The sequence below is a fragment of the Oncorhynchus keta genome, unplaced genomic scaffold (genome assembly GCF_023373465.1).
Source record: "Oncorhynchus keta strain PuntledgeMale-10-30-2019 unplaced genomic scaffold, Oket_V2 Un_contig_22607_pilon_pilon, whole genome shotgun sequence".
Classification (NCBI taxonomy): Eukaryota; Metazoa; Chordata; class Actinopteri; order Salmoniformes; family Salmonidae; genus Oncorhynchus; species Oncorhynchus keta.
This window is the reverse complement of record NW_026282980.1, coordinates 72,371-90,493: the sequence shown is the minus strand read 5'-3', so window position 1 is coordinate 90,493 and position 18,123 is coordinate 72,371. Positions and strand designations below refer to the sequence as shown.

The 18,123-nt window shown below is 48.4% G+C and overlaps 1 long non-coding RNA gene across 1 annotated transcript; it reads left to right on the top strand.

The window, feature by feature from the left end:
- The first annotated feature begins 3,583 nt into the window (after positions 1–3,583).
- LOC127921577 (uncharacterized) lies at positions 3,584–17,048 on the top strand. The gene is made up of 3 exons (XR_008109016.1): positions 3,584–3,617; positions 9,580–9,687; positions 16,503–17,048. It is a non-coding gene; the product is annotated as an uncharacterized LOC127921577 (long non-coding RNA).
- Positions 17,049–18,123: the final 1,075 nt, after the last annotated feature.

Here is an 18,123-nt window from a genome sequence, read left to right as displayed (position 1 = left end):
AAAAATAAAAAAACGGAAATATAACATTTACATAAGTATTCAGACCCTTTACTCAGGACTTTGTTGAAGTACTTTGGCAACGATTAGAGCCTTCAGTCTTCTTGGGCATGACACTCCAAGCTTGGCACACCTGTATTTGGAGAGTTTCTCCAATTCTTCTCTGCAGATCCTCTCAAGCTCTGTTAGGTTGGGTGGGGAGCGTCGCTGCACAGCTATTTTCAGGTTTCTTCAGAGATGTTAGATCGGGTTCAAGTCTGGGCTCTGGCTGGGCCACTAAAGAACATTCAGAGACTTGTCCCGAAGCCACTCCTGCATTATCTTGGCTGTGTACTTACGGTCTTTGTCTGTTGGAAGGTCAACCTTCCCCCAGTCTGAGGTCCTAGGCTCTGGAGCAGGTTTTCATCAAGGATCTCTCTGTACTTTGCTCCGTTCATCTTTCCCTCGATCCTGACTAGTCTCAGTCCCTGCCGCTGAAAAACAAGAGAATCTTGTTTCTCATGAATCTGAAAGTCATTAGGTGCCACACAGGAAACTCCAGAGTGGGCTGTTATGTACTTTTACTGAGGAGTGGCTTCTGTCTGGCCACTCTACCATGAAGGCCTGATTGGTGGAGTGCTGCAGGGGTGGTTGTCCTTCTGGAAGGTTGTCCCATCTCCACAGAGGAACTCTGGAGCTCTGTCAGTGACCATCGGGTTCTTGGTCACCTCCTGACCAAGGCCCTTCTCCCCGTGCTCAGTTGGGCGGGTGGCCAGCTCTAGGAAGAGTCTTGGTAGTTCCAAACTTCTTCCATTTCAGAATGATGGAGAATGCCAGAAATAGTACCCTTTCCCAGATCTGTGCCTCGACACAATCGTGTCTCGGGAGCTCTACGGACAATTCCTTCGACCTCATGGCTTGGTTTTTGCTCTGACATGCACTATCAAATGTAGGACCTTATAAAGACAGGTGTGAGCCTTTCCAAATCATGTCCAATCAATTTAATTTACCACAGTTGGACTCAATCAAGTTGTAGAAACATCTCAAGGATGATCAATGGAAACAGGATGCACCTGAGCTCAATGTCTCTTAGCAAAGGGTCTGAATACTTATGTAAATAAGGTATTTCTGTTTTTTATTTGTAATAAATTTGTAAACCTGTTTTCGCTTTGTCATGATGGGGTATTGTGTGTAAATTGATGAGGGATATTTATTTAATCCATTTTAGAATAAGGCTGTAATGTAACAAAATGTGGAACAAGGGGAAGGGGTCTGAATACTTTACTGTACTGGAGACCGAGACTGATGTTTTTACTGAGACAGACTGAGGAAATATAGACGAGAGGAGCTTTTCATTTGACTTCATATATTGATGTTAATTGTATACAGTGGGGCAAAAAAGTATTTAGTCAGCCACCAATTGTGCAAGTTCTCCCACTTAAAAAGATGAGAGAACATCACTGCTCTAGAGGAGATCTGCATGGGGGAATGGGCCAAAATACCAGCAACAGTGTGTGAAAACCTTGAGAAGACTTACAGAAAACATTTGACCTCTGTCATTGCCAACAAAGGGTATATAACAAAGTATTGAGAAACTTTTGTTATTGACCAAATACTTATTTTCCACCATAATTTGCAAATAAATTCATTAAAAATCCTACAATGTGATTTTCTGGATTTTTTTTTCCTTCTCATTTTGTCTGTCATAGTGGATGTGTACCTATGATGAAGATTACAGGCCTCTCTCATCTTTTAAGTGGGAGAACTTGCACAATTGGTGGCTGACTAAATACTTTTTTGTCCCACTGTATGTGAAAGGTTCATTATGACCGACTGTGTTGTTCTGTATTCCAGGTGACTTCTTGAAGACGTTGGAGGACCCGGACCTGAACGTGCGGCGGGTTGCCCTGGTAACCTTCAACTCCGCAGCCCATAATAAGCCCTCTCTCATCAGAGACCTACTGATACGGTCCTGCCACACCTCTACAACGAGACCAAAGTCCGCAAGGAACTCATCAGAGAGGTACGGGACAAACCAAGCTGATGTTCCTCTTCTGCTTCAGTTGTTCACACCTTCTGTCGTTCTTCATCTTCTCTTCCCTTGTTTTCTGTTATCTCTAGGTTGACATGGCTTTCATTGGTGCTTCACTTCCTTCCTGCCTTCCTTCCTTCCTGCCTTCCTGCCTTCCTGCCTTCCTTCCTTCCTTCCTTCCTTCCTTCCCTTCCTTCCTTTCCTTCCTTCCTTCCTTCCTTCCTTCCTTCCTTCCTACCTTCCTTCCTTCCTTCCTTCCTGTCTGTTATCCTTCTGTCGTTCTTCATCTACTCTTCCCTTGTTTTCTGTTATCTCTAGGTTGCCATGGCTTTCATTGGTGCCTGCCTGCCTTCCTGCCTTCCTTCCTACCTTCCTGCCTGCCTTCCTGCCTTCCTTCCTTCCTTCCTGCCTTCCTACTTTTGTCTGTTATCCTTCCTTTCGTGTTTTGTTGTTTTAAGTTTTATTGACAAGTTTTATTTACTTGCAATTCTTGTCCTCTGTCGTCGTTCTACCTTTTTAGTTGAGTTACTTTAGATAAGAGGGTCTTCTAAATGACCTGTCTTCCCAGGTTGAGTTACTTTAGATAAGAGGGTCTTCCCCCCCCAGGTTGAGTTACTTTAGATAAGAGGGTCTTCTCCCCAGGCTGAGTTACTTTAGATAAGAGGGTCTTCTCCCCAGGTTGAGTTACTTTAGATAAGAGGGTCTTCCCCCAGGTTGAGTTACTTTAGATAAGAGGGTCTTCTCCCCCAGGTTGAGTTACTTTAGATAAGAGGGTCTTCTCCCCCCCCCAGGTTGAGTTACTTTAGATGGACGAGGTCTTCTTAATGACCTGTCTTCTCCCCCAGGTTGAGATGGGACCCTTTAAACACACAGTGGACGATGGTCTTCTTAATGACCTGTCTTCCCCCAGGTTGAGATGGGACCCTTTAAACACACAGTGGACGATGGTCTTCTTAATGACCTGTCTTCCCCCAGGTTGAGATGGGACCCTTTAAACACACAGTGGACGATGGTCTTCTTAATGACCTGTCTTCCCCCCAGGTTGAGATGGGTCCCTTTAAACACACAGTGGACGATGGTCTTCTTAATGACCTGTCTTCTACCCCAGGTTGAGATGGGTCCCTCTAAACACACAGTGGACGATGGTCTTCTTAATGACCTGTCTTCTCCCCCAGGTTGAGATGGGACCCTTTAAACACACAGTGGACGATGGTCTTCTTTAATGACCTGTCTTCTCCCCCAGGTTGAGATGGGACCCTTTAAACACACAGTGGACGATGGTCTTCTTAATGACCTGTCTTCTCCCCCAGGTTGAGATGGGACCCTTTAAACACACAGTGGACGATGGTCTTTCTTAATGACCTGTCTTCTCCCCCAGGTTGAGATGGGTCCCTCTAAACACACAGTGGACGATGGTCTTCTTAATGACCTGTCTTCTCCCCCAGGTTGAGATGGGACCCTTTAAACACACAGTGGACGATGGTCTGACATAAGGAAGGCAGCGTTTGAGTGCATGTACACACTCCTGGACAGCTGTCTAGACAGGCTAGACATCTTGAGTTCCTCAACCACGTGAGAAGACGGACTCATGGTCCATTACGACATCAAGGTATCCTGAACAGCTTCCTGACAGGACTTCAACAATAGCCTGCCTGGAGAGAGTCTGTATGTAGATCAGACAACAGGAGAGAGAGAGAGAGAGGCCTCTGACAACAGGAGAGAGAGAGAGGTAGTCTATGTAGATCAGACAACAGGAGAAGAGAGGTAGTCTGTATGAGACAACAGGAGAGAGAGAGAGGTAGTCTGTCTGTAGATCAGACAACAGGAGAGAGAGAGGGTAGTCTGTATGCCCAACAGGAGAGAGAGAGAGAGAGGTAGTCTGTATGTAGATCCAACAGGAGAGAGAGAGAGAGAGGTAGTCTGTATGTAGACAGACACAGTGGAGAGAGAGGTAGTCTGTATGTAGATCAGACAACAGGAGAGAGAGAGAGGTAGTCTGTATGTAGATCAGACAACAGGAGAGAGAGAGAGGTAGATCAGACAACAGGAGAGAGAGAGAGGTACCCTCTGTATGATCACACACAGGAGAGAGAGAGAGAGGTAGTCTGTATGTAGATCAGACAACAGGAGAGAGAGAGGTAGTCTGTATGTAGATCAGACAACAGGAGAGAGAGGTAGTCTGTATGTACAGACAACAGGAGAGAGAGAGAGAGGTAGTCTGTATGTAGATCAGACAGGAGAGAGAGAGAGGTAGTCTGTAGGAGAGGAGAGAGAGAGAGGTAGTCTGTATGTAGATCAGACAACAGGAGAGAGAGAGAGGTAGTCTGTATCAGTAACAGGAGAGAGAGAGAGGTAGTCTGTATGTAGATCAGACAACAGGAGAGAGAGAGAGGTAGTCTGTATGTAGATCAGACAACAGGAGAGAGAGAGAGGTAGTCTGTACAGACTTCAACAGGAGAGAGAGAGGTAGTCTGTATGTAGATCAGACAACAGGAGAGAGAGAGAGGCAGTCTGTATGTAGACTGACAACAGGAGAGAGAGAGTAGATCAGACAACAGAGAGAGAGAGAGGTAGTCTGTATGTAGATCAGACAACAGGAGAGAGAGAGGTAGTCTGGTGACAGGAGAGAGAGAGAGGTGTAGATCAACAGGAGAGGAGAGAGAGGCAGTCTGTATGTAGATCAGACAACAGGAGAGAGAGAGAGGTAGTCTGTATGTAGATAGTCTGTATGTAGATCAGACAACAGGAGAGAGAGAGAGGTAGTCTGTATGTAGATCAGACAACAGGAGAGAGAGAGAGGTAGTCTGTATGTAGATCAGACAACAGGAGAGAGAGAGGTAGTCTGTATGTAGATCAGACAACAGAGAGAGAGAGAGGTAGTCTGTAGGATCAGACAACAGGAGAGAGAGAGGTAGTCTGTATGTAGATCAGACAACAGGAGAGAGAGAGAGGTAGTCTGTATGTAGATGACAGAGAGAGAGAGGTCTGTAGACAACAGGAGAGAGAGAGGTAGTCTGTATGTAGAGAGAGAGAGTCTGTATGTAGATCAGACAACAGGAGAGAGAGAGAGGTAGTCTGTAGACTGTGATCAACAACAGAGAGAGAGAGGTAGTCTGTATGGATCAGACAACAGGAGAGAGAGAGGTAGTCTGTAGATCAGACAGACAACAGGAGAGAGAGAGAGGTAGTCTGTATGTAGATCAGACAACAGGAGAGAGAGAGAGGTAGTCTGTATGTAGATCAGACAACAGGAGAGAGAGAGTCTGGTAGTCTAGTCTATGTAGATCAGACAACAGGAGAGAGGTAGTCTGTATGGATAGTCTGTATGTAGATCAGACAACAGGAGAGAGAGAGGTAGTCTGTATGTAGATCAGACAACAGGAGAGAGAGGAGTATGTAGACTCTGTATGTAGATCAGACAACAGGAGAGAGAGAGAGGTAGTCTGTGGGGACAACAGATCTGTAGAGATCAGACAACAGGAGAGAGAGAGAGTAGTCTGTAAGTAGTCTGTATGTAGATCAGACAACAGGAGAGAGAGAGGTAGATCTGAGAGAGAGAGAGGTAGTCTGTAGATCAGACAACAGACTGTGTAGACAGGACAGGAGAGAGAGGTAGTCTGTATGTAGACAGACAACAGGAGAGAGAGAGAGAGGTAGTCTGGGTAGACTGTGACAACAGGAGAGAGAGAGAGGTAGTCTGTGTAGATCAGACAACAGGAGAGAGAGAGAGGTAGTCTGTATGTAGATCAGACAACAGACAACAGGAGAGAGAGAGAGAGGTCTGTAGACTGTAGATCAGACAACAGGAGAGAGAGAGAGGTAGTCTGTATGTAGATCAGACAACAGGAGAGAGAGAGAGGTAGTCTGTATGAGACAACAGGAGAGAGAGAGAGAGGTAGTCTGTAGGTAGATCAGACAACAGGAGAGAGAGAGAGAGGTAGTCTGTAGATCAGACAACAGGAGAGAGAGAGAGGTAGTCTGTATGTAGATCAACAGGAGAGAGAGAGAGAGAGAGGTAGTCTGTATGTAGATCAGAGAGAGAGAGAGGTAGTCTGTATGTAGATCAGACAACAGGAGAGAGAGAGAGGTAGTCTGTATGTAGATCAGACAACAGGAGAGAGAGAGAGGTAGTCTGTATGTAGATCAGACAACAGGAGAGAGAGAGAGGTAGTCTGTATGTAGATCAGACAACAGGAGAGAGAGAGAGAGTCTGTGCAGACAACAGGAGAGAGAGAGAGGCAGTCTGTATGTAGATCAGACAACAGGAGAGAGAGAGAGGTAGTCTGTATGTAAATCAGACAACAGGAGAGAGGGTAGGTAGATCAGACGACAGGAGAGAGGGAGTCTGTAGTAGACGACAGGAGAGAGGGAGTCTGTAGATCAGACGACAGGAGAGAGGGAGGTAGATCAGACGACAGGAGAGAGGGAGGTAGATCAGACGACAGGAGAGAGGGGAGGTAGATCAGACGACAGGAGAGAGGGAGGTAGATCAGACGACAGGAGAGAGGGAGGTAGATCAGACGACAGGAGAGAGGGAGGTAGATCAGACGACAGGAGAGAGGGGAGGTAGATCAGACGACAGGAGAGAGGGAGGTAGATCAGACGACAGGAGAGAGGGAGGTAGATCAGACGACAGAGAGAGAGGGGAGGATGTAGATCAGACGACAGGAGAGAGGGAGGGATGTAGATCAGACGACAGGAGAGAGGGAGGGATGTAGATCAGACGACAGGAGAGAGGGAGGGATGTAGATCAGACGACAGGAGAGAGGGAGGTGGTAGATCAGACGACAGGAGAGAGAGGAGGGATGTAGGTAGATCAGACGACAGGAGAGAGGGATGTAGATCAGACGACAGGAGAGAGGGAGGTAGATCAGACGACAGGGAGAGAGGGAGGTAGATCAGACGACAGGAGAGAGGGAGGTAGATCAGACGACAGGAGAGAGGGAGGGATGTAGATCAGACGACAGGAGAGAGGGAGGGATGTAGATCAGACGACAGGAGAGAGGAGGGAGGTAGATCAGACGACAGGAGAGAGAGAGGGAGGGAGGTAGATCAGACGACAGGGAGAGAGAGAGGTAGTCTGTAGGACTCAGACAACAGGAGAGAGAGAGAGGTAGTCTGTATGTAGACAGACAACAGGAGAGAGAGAGAGGTAGTCTGTATAGATCAGACAACAGGAGAGAGAGAGAGGTATTGAGAGACAACAGGAGAGAGAGAGAGGTAGTCTGTATGTAGATCAGACAACAGGAGAGAGAGAGAGAGAGGTAGTCTGTATGTAGATCAGACAACAGGAGAGAGAGAGAGGTAGTCTGTATGTAGATCAGACAACAGAGAGAGAGAGGTAGTCTGTATGTAGATCAGACAACAGGAGAGAGAGAGAGGTAGTCTGTATGTAGATCAGACAACAGGAGAGAGAGAGGTAGTCTGTATGTAGACAGACAACAGGAGAGAGAGAGAGAGTAGTCTGTATGTAGATCAGACAACAGGAGAGAGAGAGAGGTAGTCTGTATGTAGATCAGACAACAGGAGAGAGAGAGAGGTAGTCTGTATGTAGATCCAACAGGAGAGAGAGAGGTAGTCTGTATGTAGATCAGACAACAGGAGAGAGAGAGAGAGGTAGTCTGTATGTAAATCAGACAACAGGAGAGAGAGAGAGGTAGTCTGTATGTAGATCAGACAACAGGAGAGAGAGAGAGGTAGTCTGTATGTAGATCAGACAACAGGAGAGAGAGAGAGGTAGTCTGTATGTAGATCAGACAACAGGAGAGAGAGAGAGGTAGTCTGTATGTAGATCAGACAACAGGAGAGAGAGAGAGGTAGTCTTTATGTAGATCAGACAACAGGAGAGAGAGAGAGAGGTAGTCTGTATGTAGATCAGACAACAGGAGAGAGAGAGGTAGTCTGTATGTAGATCAGACAACAGGAAAGAGAGAGGTAGTCTGTATGTAGATCAGACAACAGGAGAGAGAGAGAGGTAGTCTGTATGTAGATCAGACAACAGGAGAGAGAGAGAGGTAGTCTGTATGTAGATCAGACAACAGGAAAGAGAGAGGTAGTCTGTATGTAGATCAGACGACAGGAGAGAGGGAGGTAGATCAGACGACAGGAGAGAGGGAGGTAGATCAGACGACAGGAGAGAGGGAGGTAGATCAGACGACAGGAGAGAGGGAGGTAGATCAGACGACAGGAGAGAGGGAGGTAGATCAGACGACAGGAGAGAGGGAGGTAGATCAGACGACAGGAGAGAGGGAGGAGGAGACTCAGACGACAGGAGAGAGGGAGGGAGGTAGATCCCTGACAGGAGAGAGGGAGGGAGGTAGATCAGACGACAGGAGAGAGGGAGGGAGGTAGATCAGACGACAGGAGAGAGGGAGGGAGGTAGTCAGACGACAGGGAGAGAGGGAGGGAGGTGATAGACGACAGGAGAGAGGGGAGGGAGGTAGATCAGACGACAGGAGAGAGGGAGGGAGGGAGGTAGATCAGACGACAGGAGAGAGGGAGGGAGGGAGGTATCAGACGACAGGAGAGAGGGAGGGAGGGAGGTAGATCAGACGACGGGAGAGAGGGAGGGAGGGAGGTAGATCAGACGACGGGAGAGAGGGAGGGAGGGAGGTAGATCAGACGACGGGAGAGAGGGAGGGAGGGAGGTAGATCAGACGACGGGAGAGAGGGAGGGAGGGAGGTAGATCAGACGACGGGAGAGAGGGAGGGAGGGAGGTAGATCAGACGACGGGAGAGAGGGAGGGAGGGAGGTAGATCAGACGACGGGAGAGAGGGAGGGAGGGAGGTAGATCAGACGACGGGAGAGAGGGAGGGAGGGAGGTAGATCAGACGACGGGAGAGAGGGAGGGAGGGAGGTAGATCAGACGACGGGAGAGAGGGAGGGAGGGAGGTAGATCAGACGACGGGAGAGAGGGAGGGAGGGAGGTAGATCAGACGACGGGAGAGAGGGAGGGAGGGAGGTAGATCAGACGACGGGAGAGAGGGAGGGAGGGAGGTAGACACGAGAGAGGGAGGGAGGAAGGTAGATCAGACGACGGGAGAGAGGGAGGGAGGGAGGTAGATCAGACGACGGGAGAGAGGGAGGGAGGGAGGTAGATCAGACGACAGGAGAGAGGGAGGGAGGTAGATCAGACGACAGGAGAGAGGGAGGGAGGTAGATCAGACGACAGGAGAGAGGGAGGGAGGTAGATCAGACGACAGGAGAGAGGGAGGGAGGTAGATCAGACGACAGGAGAGAGGGAGGGAGGTAGATCAGACGACAGGAGAGAGGGAGGGAGGTAGATCAGACGACAGGAGAGAGGGAGGGAGGTAGATCAGACGACAGGAGAGAGGGAGGGAGGTAGATCAGACGACAGGAGAGAGGGAGGGAGGTAGATCAGACGACAGGAGAGAGGGAGGGAGGTAGATCAGACGACAGGAGAGAGGGAGGTAGATCAGACGACAGGAGAGAGGGAGGTAGATCAGACGACAGGAGAGAGGGGGGTCTGTATGATTTAAAAGGCAGGCTGTATAATGCATCACAGGGCCTGTATTGAGGAGTGTTGGTTTATGGGGATGTTGTTTATCAGATGCTGACGTTCCTGATGCTGGCTAGACTCTCCACTCTGTGTCCCAGTGCTGTGCTACAGAGGCTGGACAGACTGGGCTGAGCGCTACGCGCCACCTGCACCACCAAGGTGAGACCAGACACACTGTCCCTGGTATAGTACCATTCACAGACACCAGACCCAACACTGTCCCTGGTATAGTACCATTCACAGACACCAGACCCAACACTGTCCCTGGTATAGTACCATTCACAGACACCAGACCCAACACTGTCCCTGGTATAGTACCATTCACAGACACCAGACCCAACACTGTCCCTGGTATAGTACCATTCACAGAGACCAGACCAGACACTGTCCCTGGTATAGTACCATTCACAGAGACCAGACACACTGTCCCTGGTATAGTACCATTCACAGAGACCAGACACACTGTCCCTGGTATAGTACCATTCACAGAGACCAGACACACTGTCCCTGGTATAGTACCATTCACAGAGACCAGACACACTGTCCCTGGTATAGTACCATTCACAGAGACCAGACACACTGTCCCTGGTATAGTACCATTCAGAGACCAGACCAGACACATTGTCCCTGGTATAGTACCATTCACAGAGACCAGACCAGACACACTGTCCCTGGTATAGTACCATTCACAGAGACCAGACCAGACACACTGTCCCTGGTATAGTACCATTCACAGAGACCAGACCAGACACACTGTCCCTGGTATAGTACCATTCACAGAGACCAGACCCAACACTGTCCCTGGTATAGCACCATTCACAGAGACCAGACACACTGTCCCTGGTATAGTACCATTCACAGACCATACACACTGTCCCTGGTATAGTACCATTCACAGAGACCAGACACACTGTCCCTGGTATAGTACCATTCACAGAGACCAGACACACTGTCCCTGGTATAGTACCATTCACAGAGACCAGACCCAACACTGTCCCTGGTATAGCACCATTCACAGAGACCAGACCCAACACTGTCCCTGGTATAGTACCATTCAGAGACCAGACACACTGTCCCTGGTATAGTACCATTCACAGACCATACACACTGTCCCTGGTATAGTACCATTCACAGAGACCAGACACACTGTCCCTGGTATAGTACCATTCACAGACAGAGACCAGACACACTGTCCCTGGTATAGTACCATTCACAGACCAGACACACTGTCCCTGGTATAGTACCATTCACAGAGACCAGACACACTGTCCCTGGTATAGTACCATTCACAGACACCAGACCAGACACACTGTCCCTGGTATAGTACCATTCAGAGACCAGACCAGACACATTGTCCCTGGTATAGTACCATTCACAGAGACCAGACCAGACACACTGTCCCTGGTATAGTACTCATTCCCAGAGACCAGACCAGACACACTGTCCCTGGTATAGTACCATTCACAGAGACCAGACCAGACACACTGTCCCTGGTATAGTACCATTCACAGAGACCAGACCCAACACTGTCCCTGGTATAGCACCATTCACAGAGACCAGACCCAACACTGTCCCTGGTATAGTACCATTCACAGAGACCAGACCCAACACTGTCCCTGGTATAGTACCATTCACAGAGTCCAGACCCAACACTGTCCCTGGTATAGTACCATTCAGAGACCAGACCAGACACATTGTCCCTGGTATAGTACCATTCACAGAGACCAGACCAGACACACTGTCCCTGGTACAGTACCATTCACAGAGACCAGACCAGACACACTGTCCCTGGTACAGTACCATTCACAGAGACCAGACCAGACACACTGTCCCTGGTATAGTACCATTCACAGAGACCAGACCCAACACTGTCCCTGGTATAGCACCATTCACAGAGACCAGACCCAACACTGTCCCTGGTATAGTACCATTCACAGAGACCAGACACACTGTCCCTGGTATAGTACCATTCACAGACCATACACACTGTCCCTGGTATAGTACCATTCACAGAGACCAGACACACTGTCCCTGGTATAGTACCATTCACAGAGACCAGACACACTGTCCCTGGTATAGTACCATTCACAGAGACCAGACCCAACACTGTCCCTGGTATAGCACCATTCACAGAGACCAGACCCAACACTGTCCCTGGTATAGTACCATTCAGAGACCAGACACACTGTCCCTGGTATAGTACCATTCACAGACCATACACACTGTCCCTGGTATAGTACCATTCACAGAGACCAGACACACTGTCCCTGGTATAGTACCATTCACAGAGACCAGACACACTGTCCCTGGTATAGTACCATTCACAGACACCAGACCAGACACACTGTCCCTGGTACAGTACCATTCACAGAGACCAGACCAGACACACTGTCCCTGGTATAGTACCATTCACAGAGACCAGACCCAACACTGTCCCTGGTATAGCACCATTCACAGAGACCAGACCCAACACTGTCCCTGGTATAGTACCATTCACAGAGACCAGACACACTGTCCCTGGTATAGTACCATTCACAGAGACCAGACACACTGTCCCTGGTATAGTACCATTCACAGACCATTTACACTGTCCCTGGTATAGTACCATTCACAGACCATACACACTGTCCCTGGTATAGTACCATTCACAGAGACCAGACACACTGTCCCTGGTATAGTACCATTCACAGAGACCAGACACACTGTCCCTGGTATAGTACCATTCACAGAGACCAGACCCAACACTGTCCCTGGTATAGTACCATTCACAGAGACCAGACCCAACACTGTCCCTGGTATAGCACCATTCAGAGACCAGACCCAACACTGTCCCTGGTATAGTACCATTCAGAGACCAGACACACTGTCCCTGGTATAGTACCATTCACAGACACCAGACCAGACACACTGTCCCTGGTATAGTACCATTCACAGACCAGACACACTGTCCCTGGTATAGTACCATTCACAGAGACCAGACACACTGTCCCTGGTATAGTACCATTCACAGAGACCAGACACACTGTCCCTGGTATAGTACCATTCACAGAGACCAGACACACTGTCCCTGGTATAGTACCATTCACAGAGACCAGACACACTGTCCCTGGTATAGTACCATTCACAGAGACCAGACCCACTGTCCCTGGTATCTTCCATTCACAGAGACCAGACACACTGTCCCTGGTATAGTACCATTCACAGAGACCAGACACACTGTCCCTGGTATAGTACCATTCACAGAGACCAGACACACTGTCCCTGGTATAGTACCATTCACAGAGACCAGACACACTGTCCCTGGTATAGTACCATTCACAGAGACCAGACACACTGTCCCTGGTATAGTACCATTCACAGAGACCAGACACACTGTCCCTGGTATAGTACCATTCACAGAGACCAGACCAGACACACTGTCCCTGGTAGTACCATTCACAGACACACCAGACACACTGTCCCTGGTATAGTACCATTCACAGACACCAGACCAGACACACTGTCCCTGGTATAGTACCATTCACAGACACCAGACCAGACACACTGTCCCTGGTATAGTACCATTCACAGACACCAGACCAGACACACTGTCCCTGGTATAGTACCATTCACAGACACCAGACCAGACACACTGTCCCTGGTATAGTACCATTCACAGACACCAGACCAGACACACTGTCCCTGGTATAGTACCATTCACAGACACCAGACCAGACACACTGTCCCTGGTATGTACCATTCACAGACACCAGACCAGACACACACTGTCCCTGGTATAGTACCATTCACAGACACCAGACCAGACACACTGTCCCTGGTATAGTACCATTCACAGACACCAGACCAGACACACTGTCCCTGGTATAGTACCATTCACAGACACCAGACCAGACACACTGTCCCTGGTATAGTACCATTCACAGACACCAGACCAGACACACTGTCCCTGGTATAGTACCATTCACAGACACCAGACCAGACACACTGTCCCTGGTATAGTACCATTCACAGACACCAGACCAGACACACTGTCCCTGGTATAGTACCATTCACAGACACCAGACCAGACACACTGTCCCTGGTATAGTACCATTCACAGACACCAGACCAGACACACTGTCCCTGGTATGAGTACCATTCACAGACACCAGACCAGACACACTGTCCCTGGTATAGTACCATTCACAGACACCAGACCAGACACACTGTCCCTGGTATAGTACCATTCACAGACACCAGACCAGACACACTGTCCCTGGTATAGTACCATTCACAGAGACCAGACCAGACACACTGTCCCTGGTATAGTACCATTCACAGAGACCAGACCAGACACACTGTCCCTGGTATAGTACCATTCACAGAGACCAGACCAGACACACTGTCCCTGGTATAGTACCATTCACAGAGACCAGACCAGACACACTGTCCCTGGTATGTACCATTCACAGAGACCAGACCAGACACACTGTCCCTGGTATAGTACCATTCACAGAGACCAGACCAGACACACTGTCCCTGGTATAGTACCATTCACAGAGACCAGACAGACACTGTCCCTGGTATAGTACCATTCACAGAGACCAGACCAGACACACTGTCCCTGGTATAGTACCATTCACAGAGACCAGACCCAGACACTGTCCCTGGTATAGTACCATTCACAGAGACCAGACCCACACACTGTCCCTGGTATAGTACCATTCACAGAGTCCAGACCCAACACTGTCCCTGGTATAGTACCATTCACAGAGTCCAGACCCAACACTGTCCCTGGTATAGTACCATTCACAGAGACCAGACCAGCTGTCCCTGGTATAGTACCATTCACAGACACCAGACCAGACACTGTCCCTGGTATAGTACCATTCACAGAGACCAGACCAGACACACTGTCCCTGGTATGTACCATTCACAGAGACCAGACCAGACACACTGTCCCTGGTATAGTACCATTCACAGAGACCAGACCAGACACACTGTCCCTGGTATAGTACCATTCACAGAGACCAGACCAGACACACTGTCCCTGGTATAGTACCATTCACAGAGACCAGACCAGACACACTGACCCTGGTATAGTACCATTCACAGAGACCAGACACACTGTCCCTGGTATAGTACCATTCACAGAGACCAGTCTGTCCCTGGTATAGTACCATTCACAGAGACCAGACACACTGTCCCTGGTATAGTACCATTCACAGAGACCAGACACACTGTCCCTGGTGTACCATTCATCCCTGGTATAGTACCATTCACAGAGACCAGACACACTGTCCCTGGTATAGTACCATTCACAGAGACCAGACACACTGTCCCTGGTATAGTACCATTCACAGAGACCAGACACACTGTCCCTGGTATAGTACCATTCACAGAGACCAGACACACTGTCCCTGGTATACCATTCACAGTATAGTACCATTCACAGAGACCAGACACACTGTCCCTGGTATAGTACCATTCACAGAGACCAGACACACTGTCCCTGGTATAGTACCATTCACAGAGACCAGACACACTGTCCTGGTATAGTACCATTCACAGAGACCAGTCCCTGGGACCATTCACACTGTCCCTGGTATAGTACCATTCACAGACACCAGACCAGACACACTGTCCCTGGTATAGTACCATTCACAGAGACCAGACCAGACACACTGTCCCTGGTATAGTACCATTCACAGAGACCAGACCAGACACACTGTCCCTGGTATAGTACCATTCACAGAGACCAGACCAGACACACTGTCCCTGGTATAGTACCATTCACAGAGACCAGACCAGACACACTGTCCCTGGTATAGTACCATTCACAGAGACCAGACCAGACACACTGTCCCTGGTATAGTACCATTCACAGAGACCAGACCAGACACACTGTCCCTGGTATAGTACCATTCACAGAGACCAGACCAGACACACTGTCCCTGGTATAGTACCATTCACAGAGACCAGACCAGACACACTGTCCCTGGTATAGTACCATTCACAGAGACCAGACCAGACACACTGTCCCTGGTATAGTACCATTCACAGAGACCAGACCAGACACACTGTCCCTGGTATAGTACCATTCACAGAGACCAGACAGACACACTGTCCCTGGTATAGTACCATTCACAGAGACCAGACCAGACACACTGTCCCTGGTATAGTACCATTCACAGAGACCAGACACACTGTCCCTGGTATAGTACCATTCACAGAGACCAGACCCACTGTCCCTGGTAGGCAGTCCATTCACAGAGTATAGTACCATTCACAGAGACCAGACCATTCACAGAGACCAGCACACTGTCCCTGGTATAGTACCATTCACAGAGACCAGACACACTGTCCCTGTACCATTCACAGACCAGACACACTGTCCCTGGTATGTACCATTCACAGAGACCAGAGACCACACACTGTCCCTGGTATAGTACCATTCACAGAGACCAGACACACTGTCCCTGGTATAGTACCATTCACAGAGACCAGACACACTGTCCCTGGTATAGTACCATTCACAGAGACCAGACACACTGTCCCTGGTATAGTACCATTCACAGAGACCAGACACACTGTCCCTGGTATAGTACCATTCACAGAGACCAGACCCAACACTGTCCCTGGTATAGTACCATTCACAGAGACCAGACCAGACACACTGTCCCTGGTATAGTACCATTCAGAGAGACCAGACCAGACACACTGTCTGTCTCTCTCACCCTGTCTCTCTCATGTCTCTCTCTCACCCTGTCTCTCTCTCACTGACCCTGTCTCTCTCTCACCCTGTCTCCTCTCTCACCCTGTCTCTCTCTCACCCTGTCTCTCTCTCACCCGGTCTCTCTCTCACCCTGTCTCTCTCTCACCCTGTCTCTCTCTCACCCTGTCTCTCTCTCACCCTGTCTCTCTCTCACCCTGTCTCTCTCTCACCCTGTCTCTCTCTCACCCTGTCTCTCTGTCACCCTGTCTCTCTCCCCCAGGTGAAGGCCAACTCAGTGAAGCAGGAGTTTGAGAAGCAGGATGAGTTGAAGCGGTCAGCCATGCGGGCTGTGGTCGCCCTCCTCACCATCCCCGAGGCGGAGAAGAGTCCCCTGATGAGCGAGTTCCAGTCCCAGATCTCCTCCAACCCTGAGCTGGCTGCCATCTTTGAAAACATCCAGAGAGACTCGTCCTCCGCTAACATGGAGTCCATGGACACCAGCTAAACTATGACTCTCCCACAATCCCCCTCTTCTTCCTTTCATTCCCAAAACATGATGCCGCAACAGCAACAAAAAATACCTAGGAGGAGGGGGGACCCTTTTATCAATCGTTCCATGATGCATTGCACTGAATCAGCAACAGTTATAGGAGAAAAATAAAAAATAATTGAACTTTAAAACAAAACAAAATGTAAAACAAAAAATAAAAGTAAAAGAAAGTTTCTCTTTAAAGCTTTTAAGCTCATCACCACATTTCTCATTTCTAAAAAAAAACAACTTAAAAAAAACCACGAAATAAATCAGTTTTTGGTTTGTTCCATCGTTCCTTTGTTTTTGTTTGTGTTTTGTAATAATTCCTGAATCCCAGCGGTACCTCCAGGTAGATGTTTGGATGCTGCAGAGGGACTGTTTAATGCTGAGATGATGACACATATGAACTGACTTAAATGGAACCGGACTGACTGCCTACAGCTTAACTCTACGAACGATGGGATATATATATATATATATACATATACACACGGCTCTAACATACAAGACAGGAGACTTGACTAACATGGGGTCTGAAGGGTTACATCTATAAAGTTACAGCATATTGACTTCTATGGTTTCTGGACCGTCACTTTGTTTTTTGAGTTTTTGTTACCATGGTTCTTACCGGATCAGATTGGGTTGAATTGAATGGGGAGGGGGAGGGGTTTATTTTGTTTTTGTTACCATGGTTCTTGAATGGGGAGGGTTTATTTTGTTTTGTTACCATTACCGGATCAGATTGGGTTGAATTGAATGGGGGAGGGGTTTATTTTGTTTTTGTTACCATGGTTCTTACCAGATCAGATTGGGTTGAATTGAATGGGGGAGGGTTTATTTTGTTTTTGTTAACATGGTTCTTACCAGATCAGATTGGGTTGAATTGAATGGGGAGGGGTTTATTTTGTTTTTGTTAACATGGTTCTTACCTTACCAGATCAGATTGGGTTGAATTGAATGGGGGAGGAGGGGTTTATTTTGAATTTGTTGCAAGAATTGAATGTCATTATCTGTGTTTTATTTGTCTTGTCGGCTGTTGGTTAGAACAAAGCTTGGTTGGTGGGGGGAGATTCACACACTCAGAAGAGGTGATGTTTAAAATTGTGTTCAGAAATCTTCTATTAAAGAGGTGTGAGAGACATGGTCAGAACAGGGTTTTCTGTTGAATTAAGTGGATAAATATTGAGAAATATTTTTGGGCCCTCATTTTTAATTTGTACATTTCTCTTGCATCAACTGTTGGTTGGTTGAGCAGAGGTCATTTGACCTTTGACTCCATTAGCATGTTCAAAACCACTCGATAAGGGAAGGAGTGCGTCTTCGACAGGGCAGCACCGTACCTCGGGTGAAAGCCCAGCATTAGGAACAG